Raw genomic sequence first — 9015 nt, 5'->3', positions numbered from 1 at the left:
ATGAATCCGAACGTGCCAAAATTGTATAAACGTTCTAATAATACGTTATTCTATAGGTTTTAATCGTTTTTAATATAGGTTGTCAGTCATCGTTTCACCGAACCGACTATGCGGAACGAAAAATTTTAGATAATTTCGTTAATTATGAATCCGAACGTGCCAAAATAGTATAAATGTTCTAGTAATGCGTTATTCTATACGTTTTAATCATTTCTAATATAGGTTGTCAGTCACCTTTTCACCGAACCGACTCTGCGCAATGAAAAATTTTCGATAATTTCGTCAATTATGAATCCGAACGTGCCAAAATGGTATAAATGTTCTAGTGATACGTTATTCTATAGGTTTTAATCGTTTTTTATATAGGTTGTCAGTCGTCGATTCACCGAACCGACTATGCCGGTGGGACATTGTCTCGCATCAGACGGTCCACCGAACCGACTATGCGGAACGAAAAATTTTCAATAATTTTGTTATTTATGAATCCGAACGTGCCAAAATTGTATAAATGTTCTAGTAATACGTTATTCTATTGGTTTTAATCGTTTTTTATATAGGTTGTCAGTCATCGTTTCACCGAACCGACTATGCGGAACGAAAAATTTTGGATAATTTCGTTAATTATGAATCCGAACGTGCCAAAATGGTATAAATGGTCTAGTAATGCGTTATTCTTTACGTTTTAATCATTTTTAATATATGTTGTCAGTCACCGTTTCACCGAACCGACTATGCGTAATGAAAAATTTTCGATAATTTCGTTAATTATGAATCCGAACGTGTCAAAATGGTATAAATGTTCTAGTAATGCGTTATTCTATTGGTTTTAATCGTTCTTAGTATAGGTTGTCAGTCATCGTTTCACCGAACCGACTATGCCGAACGGACTTGGTCCCGGTCGGACGGCCTACCGAACCGACTATGCGGAACGAAAAATTTTCAATAATTTTGTTATTTATGAATCCGAACGTGCCAAAATTGTATAAACGTTCTAATAATACGTTATTCTATAGGTTTTAATCGTTTTTAATATAGGTTGTCAGTCATCGTTTCACCGAACCGACTATGCGGAACGAAAAATTTTAGATAATTTCGTTAATTATGAATCCGAACGTGCCAAAATAGTATAAATGTTCTAGTAATGCGTTATTCTATACGTTTTAATCATTTCTAATATAGGTTGTCAGTCACCTTTTCACCGAACCGACTCTGCGCAATGAAAAATTTTCGATAATTTCGTCAATTATGAATCCGAACGTGCCAAAATGGTATAAATGTTCTAGTGATACGTTATTCTATAGGTTTTAATCGTTTTTTATATAGGTTGTCAGTCGTCGATTCACCGAACCGACTATGCCGGTGGGACATTGTCTCGCATCAGACGGTCCACCGAACCGACTATGCGGAACGAAAAATTTTCAATAATTTTGTTATTTATGAATCCGAACGTGCCAAAATTGTATAAATGTTCTAGTAATACGTTATTCTATTGGTTTTAATCGTTTTTTATATAGGTTGTCAGTCATCGTTTCACCGAACCGACTATGCGGAACGAAAAATTTTGGATAATTTCGTTAATTATGAATCCGAACGTGCCAAAATGGTATAAATGGTCTAGTAATGCGTTATTCTTTACGTTTTAATCATTTTTAATATATGTTGTCAGTCACCGTTTCACCGAACCGACTATGCGTAATGAAAAATTTTCGATAATTTCGTTAATTATGAATCCGAACGTGTCAAAATGGTATAAATGTTCTAGTAATGCGTTATTCTATTGGTTTTAATCGTTCTTAGTATAGGTTGTCAGTCATCGTTTCACCGAACCGACTATGCCGAACGGACTTGGTCCCGGTCGGACGGCCTACCGAACCGACTATGCGGAACGAAAAATTTTCAATAATTTTGTTATTTATGAATCCGAACGTGCCAAAATTGTATAAACGTTCTAATAATACGTTATTCTATAGGTTTTAATCGTTTTTAATATAGGTTGTCAGTCATCGTTTCACCGAACCGACTATGCGGAACGAAAAATTTTAGATAATTTCGTTAATTATGAATCCGAACGTGCCAAAATAGTATAAATGTTCTAGTAATGCGTTATTCTATACGTTTTAATCATTTCTAATATAGGTTGTCAGTCACCTTTTCACCGAACCGACTCTGCGCAATGAAAAATTTTCGATAATTTCGTCAATTATGAATCCGAACGTGCCAAAATGGTATAAATGTTCTAGTGATACGTTATTCTATAGGTTTTAATCGTTTTTTATATAGGTTGTCAGTCGTCGATTCACCGAACCGACTATGCCGGTGGGACATTGTCTCGCATCAGACGGTCCACCGAACCGACTATGCGGAACGAAAAATTTTCAATAATTTTGTTATTTATGAATCCGAACGTGCCAAAATTGTATAAATGTTCTAGTAATACGTTATTCTATTGGTTTTAATCGTTTTTTATATAGGTTGTCAGTCATCGTTTCACCGAACCGACTATGCGGAACGAAAAATTTTGGATAATTTCGTTAATTATGAATCCGAACGTGCCAAAATGGTATAAATGGTCTAGTAATGCGTTATTCTTTACGTTTTAATCATTTTTAATATATGTTGTCAGTCACCGTTTCACCGAACCGACTATGCGTAATGAAAAATTTTCGATAATTTCGTTAATTATGAATCCGAACGTGTCAAAATGGTATAAATGTTCTAGTAATGCGTTATTCTATTGGTTTTAATCGTTCTTAGTATAGGTTGTCAGTCATCGTTTCACCGAACCGACTATGCCGAACGGACTTGGTCCCGGTCGGACGGCCTACCGAACCGACTATGCGGAACGAAAAATTTTCAATAATTTTGTTATTTATGAATCCGAACGTGCCAAAATTGTATAAACGTTCTAATAATACGTTATTCTATAGGTTTTAATCGTTTTTAATATAGGTTGTCAGTCATCGTTTCACCGAACCGACTATGCGGAACGAAAAATTTTAGATAATTTCGTTAATTATGAATCCGAACGTGCCAAAATAGTATAAATGTTCTAGTAATGCGTTATTCTATACGTTTTAATCATTTCTAATATAGGTTGTCAGTCACCTTTTCACCGAACCGACTCTGCGCAATGAAAAATTTTCGATAATTTCGTCAATTATGAATCCGAACGTGCCAAAATGGTATAAATGTTCTAGTGATACGTTATTCTATAGGTTTTAATCGTTTTTTATATAGGTTGTCAGTCGTCGATTCACCGAACCGACTATGCCGGTGGGACATTGTCTCGCATCAGACGGTCCACCGAACCGACTATGCGGAACGAAAAATTTTCAATAATTTTGTTATTTATGAATCCGAACGTGCCAAAATTGTATAAATGTTCTAGTAATACGTTATTCTATTGGTTTTAATCGTTTTTTATATAGGTTGTCAGTCATCGTTTCACCGAACCGACTATGCGGAACGAAAAATTTTGGATAATTTCGTTAATTATGAATCCGAACGTGCCAAAATGGTATAAATGGTCTAGTAATGCGTTATTCTTTACGTTTTAATCATTTTTAATATATGTTGTCAGTCACCGTTTCACCGAACCGACTATGCGTAATGAAAAATTTTCGATAATTTCGTTAATTATGAATCCGAACGTGTCAAAATGGTATAAATGTTCTAGTAATGCGTTATTCTATTGGTTTTAATCGTTCTTAGTATAGGTTGTCAGTCATCGTTTCACCGAACCGACTATGCCGAACGGACTTGGTCCCGGTCGGACGGCCTACCGAACCGACTATGCGGAACGAAAAATTTTCAATAATTTTGTTATTTATGAATCCGAACGTGCCAAAATTGTATAAACGTTCTAATAATACGTTATTCTATAGGTTTTAATCGTTTTTAATATAGGTTGTCAGTCATCGTTTCACCGAACCGACTATGCGGAACGAAAAATTTTAGATAATTTCGTTAATTATGAATCCGAACGTGCCAAAATAGTATAAATGTTCTAGTAATGCGTTATTCTATACGTTTTAATCATTTCTAATATAGGTTGTCAGTCACCTTTTCACCGAACCGACTCTGCGCAATGAAAAATTTTCGATAATTTCGTCAATTATGAATCCGAACGTGCCAAAATGGTATAAATGTTCTAGTGATACGTTATTCTATAGGTTTTAATCGTTTTTTATATAGGTTGTCAGTCGTCGATTCACCGAACCGACTATGCCGGTGGGACATTGTCTCGCATCAGACGGTCCACCGAACCGACTATGCGGAACGAAAAATTTTCAATAATTTTGTTATTTATGAATCCGAACGTGCCAAAATTGTATAAATGTTCTAGTAATACGTTATTCTATTGGTTTTAATCGTTTTTTATATAGGTTGTCAGTCATCGTTTCACCGAACCGACTATGCGGAACGAAAAATTTTGGATAATTTCGTTAATTATGAATCCGAACGTGCCAAAATGGTATAAATGGTCTAGTAATGCGTTATTCTTTACGTTTTAATCATTTTTAATATATGTTGTCAGTCACCGTTTCACCGAACCGACTATGCGTAATGAAAAATTTTCGATAATTTCGTTAATTATGAATCCGAACGTGTCAAAATGGTATAAATGTTCTAGTAATGCGTTATTCTATTGGTTTTAATCGTTCTTAGTATAGGTTGTCAGTCATCGTTTCACCGAACCGACTATGCCGAACGGACTTGGTCCCGGTCGGACGGCCTACCGAACCGACTATGCGGAACGAAAAATTTTCAATAATTTTGTTATTTATGAATCCGAACGTGCCAAAATTGTATAAACGTTCTAATAATACGTTATTCTATAGGTTTTAATCGTTTTTAATATAGGTTGTCAGTCATCGTTTCACCGAACCGACTATGCGGAACGAAAAATTTTAGATAATTTCGTTAATTATGAATCCGAACGTGCCAAAATAGTATAAATGTTCTAGTAATGCGTTATTCTATACGTTTTAATCATTTCTAATATAGGTTGTCAGTCACCTTTTCACCGAACCGACTCTGCGCAATGAAAAATTTTCGATAATTTCGTCAATTATGAATCCGAACGTGCCAAAATGGTATAAATGTTCTAGTGATACGTTATTCTATAGGTTTTAATCGTTTTTTATATAGGTTGTCAGTCGTCGATTCACCGAACCGACTATGCCGGTGGGACATTGTCTCGCATCAGACGGTCCACCGAACCGACTATGCGGAACGAAAAATTTTCAATAATTTTGTTATTTATGAATCCGAACGTGCCAAAATTGTATAAATGTTCTAGTAATACGTTATTCTATTGGTTTTAATCGTTTTTTATATAGGTTGTCAGTCATCGTTTCACCGAACCGACTATGCGGAACGAAAAATTTTGGATAATTTCGTTAATTATGAATCCGAACGTGCCAAAATGGTATAAATGGTCTAGTAATGCGTTATTCTTTACGTTTTAATCATTTTTAATATATGTTGTCAGTCACCGTTTCACCGAACCGACTATGCGTAATGAAAAATTTTCGATAATTTCGTTAATTATGAATCCGAACGTGTCAAAATGGTATAAATGTTCTAGTAATGCGTTATTCTATTGGTTTTAATCGTTCTTAGTATAGGTTGTCAGTCATCGTTTCACCGAACCGACTATGCCGAACGGACTTGGTCCCGGTCGGACGGCCTACCGAACCGACTATGCGGAACGAAAAATTTTCAATAATTTTGTTATTTATGAATCCGAACGTGCCAAAATTGTATAAACGTTCTAATAATACGTTATTCTATAGGTTTTAATCGTTTTTAATATAGGTTGTCAGTCATCGTTTCACCGAACCGACTATGCGGAACGAAAAATTTTAGATAATTTCGTTAATTATGAATCCGAACGTGCCAAAATAGTATAAATGTTCTAGTAATGCGTTATTCTATACGTTTTAATCATTTCTAATATAGGTTGTCAGTCACCTTTTCACCGAACCGACTTTGCGCAATGAAAAATTTTCGATAATTTCGTCAATTATGAATCCGAACGTGCCAAAATGGTATAAATGTTCTTGTGATACGTTATTCTATAGGTTTTAATCGTTTTTTATATAGGTTGTCAGTCGTCGATTCACCGAACCGACTATGCCGGTGGGACATTGTCTCGCATCAGACGGTCCACCGAACCGACTATGCGGAACGAAAAATTTTCAATAATTTTGTTATTTATGAATCCGAACGTGCCAAAATTGTATAAATGTTCTAGTAATACGTTATTCTATTGGTTTTAATCGTTTTTTATATAGGTTGTCAGTCATCGTTTCACCGAACCGACTATGCGGAACGAAAAATTTTGGATAATTTCGTTAATTATGAATCCGAACGTGCCAAAATGGTATAAATGTTCTAGTAGTGCGTTATTCTATACGTTTTAATCATTTTTAATATAGGTTGTCAGTCACCTTTTCACCGAACCGACTATGCGCAATGAAAAATTTTCGATAATTTCGTTAATTATGAATCCGAACGTGCCAAAATGGTATAAATGTTCTAGTGATACGTTATTCTATAGGTTTTAATCGTTTTTTATATAGGTTGTCAGTCGTCGATTCACCGAACCGACTATGCCGGAGGTACTTTGGTACGTTCGGACTCGGCACCGAACCGACTATGCGGAGAGATTTTTGCTCAATTTTTTGAAAAAATATAAATATTTTCTCGATTCTTGTATGTTATTTGGACGTATACTGTTATTTGTTACTCGTTTATTACGTTAGAAATTCGTTTGGTATTTATTTTGGCGAGAAAAGGAAAAAAAATTTTTTTTCGATTAATTTTGTCATTAAATTTCGTAAAATAATTGTTAAAACATCGTCCGTATACTTTTTAGCGTGTTTGACAACTTTTTGAAAAATCGATTTTTTCGCGCTAAGTTTTACCGCACTTTCGAATTGGCACGTTCGGATCGCGCGTTAGCATCGTAAGCGCCCGTGCGTAACGGCCGGCGTCGCCGACCATCCGGCCGGCCGTTCGGTACCTATAAGGAGACGTTCGGTCCGATCGTACCAGACGGAACAGAGTCGGGCGCGTGGCTATTCTATGACCTCGGTTGAGAACTAGTCCACCGCTCCTCGTGCGTAACTTCGTGTTGCCTCGACTGTTCGTGTTCTCGGTATCGATGCAGGATTTTCTCCACACTGCATTGTCGCGTGTCGGCGTCTAAGACCAAATGGCACATATGCGACGAACCTTTAACATGAGGCTGGTGACTCGTATGCACTTTGGTGTGTACGTTGTACTGACTCAAGCGGCACAGGCTACTAAAAATTAAAAAGGGATAGAATAAAACCGACCGTTCTAAAACGGGCCAAAAAAGGTTTTATAAAATTTATTTTAAAAATGAATTAGATAGTGGTGTTGAACGAACTTGTTCGTTACAACGCCTTCAGTCGAGAGGCTAAAAAATTTTGAAACGGAATATTTATTCCGAAATTCAGAAATGATATTACGTCCCCTTAATGTTTTGTGCGTCTCGAACGCCTAAATATTTTCTCGATGCGCGAGAAAACTTCTTCTTCGCGGAGAGTTTTTCGGTACGATGAAGTAAAATATTAAATAAATGCTTCACTATACGTACAGCGCAGAGATATTGAAACGAAATAATATGTAACTATGACTCGTAAAAACGGTTTCTGAAATGGAAACTTCTTCCAAAGTGAAGAGTTTTCGGTACGGGTGATTTCTCGATATTACATCGAGTTTTCGCTTATACGTACAAAAAATATTATTACGGTGTATCGTAACTATGACACGAAATTTTGAGAGAGAGAAAATAAAAATTTGGGTGGATTTGTAAGAATCGATGTGCCCAGCGCGAGCTAAAATTCTCTGTGTACGTGCTTGCTCCGATTTGTTTTTTTCGAACAGCATGTCCGTTGTACGCGCTATCACGGTACGTTCAGCACGCCACTTGTACGCGCTAACCTTTATCGGTGTGTCTTAAATAAAATACCAAAGAGAGTTGAAAGGAGAGAATAGAAGAGAGAGTTTGGAGGAACAAAAATTTAATATGACTGAAAAACACATGAGAGAAGAACCAAATAAAAAAAGGGAACGTTTAAGCTGATATTGGTTCATCACAAAAAAATGGTATTTATGAAAAAGGCGGAAAGAACACCGATATTGTGGAGGTTCAATACGGAGCGTGTGTGGTTTACGTGCTTATACCGTTTCGATGTAAAGCGTGAAAGCGGGTGTACGTGCTTCAAAAATTTCAACGGATACACACTTTCCGGCACGGAGAGAGTTTTAGCGGGATTTTCTTTTACGCGCTTCTTCGATATCCACGACGAAAAGAGAGACTAAAAACGGAGGTTTCGTATCGATATATGCCTAGCGCGAGCTACCTTTGTACGTGCTTCCTCTTGTTCGTTTTTCGAACAGCATGTCCGTTGTACGCGCTATCACGGTACGTTCAGCACGCCACTGTACGCGCTAACCTTTATCGGTGTGTCTTAAATAAAATACCAAAGAGAGTGAAAGGAGAGAGAATAGAGAGAGTTTGGAGGAACAACAATTTTTAATATGACTGAAACACATGAGAGGAGAGAGAAGAACCAAATAAAAAAGGAACGTTTAAGCTGATATTGGTTCATTGCAAAAAATGGTATTTATGAAAAAAGGCGAAAGAACACCGATATTGTGGAGGTTCAATACGAGCGAGCGTGTGTGGTTTACGTGCTTATACCGTTTCGATGCAAAGCGTGAAATGAAAAGCGGTGTTACGTGCTTCTAAAACTTTTCAACGAGAAATCTTTCTGGCACGAAAGGATTTGCATTTTTTTACGCGCTTTATCGATACAAAATAAGAGAAAGAGACCCCCGTGGAGGAACGAAACGTTTATATCGACACGGTTTCGATTCGTTTCGACGAACAGCATGTCCGCTGTACGCGCCATAGCGTATTGTCCAGCGTGCTCCGCTATACGCGCTATTTCGGTGTTGTGTCGTTAAACGAAATAT

Source organism: Megachile rotundata, unplaced genomic scaffold, assembly GCF_050947335.1.
Source record: "Megachile rotundata isolate GNS110a unplaced genomic scaffold, iyMegRotu1 scaffold0581, whole genome shotgun sequence".
NCBI classification, from domain to species: Eukaryota; Metazoa; Arthropoda; class Insecta; order Hymenoptera; family Megachilidae; genus Megachile; species Megachile rotundata.
The sequence above is the reverse complement of the archived record's forward strand: the minus strand, read 5'-3'. Positions refer to the sequence as shown.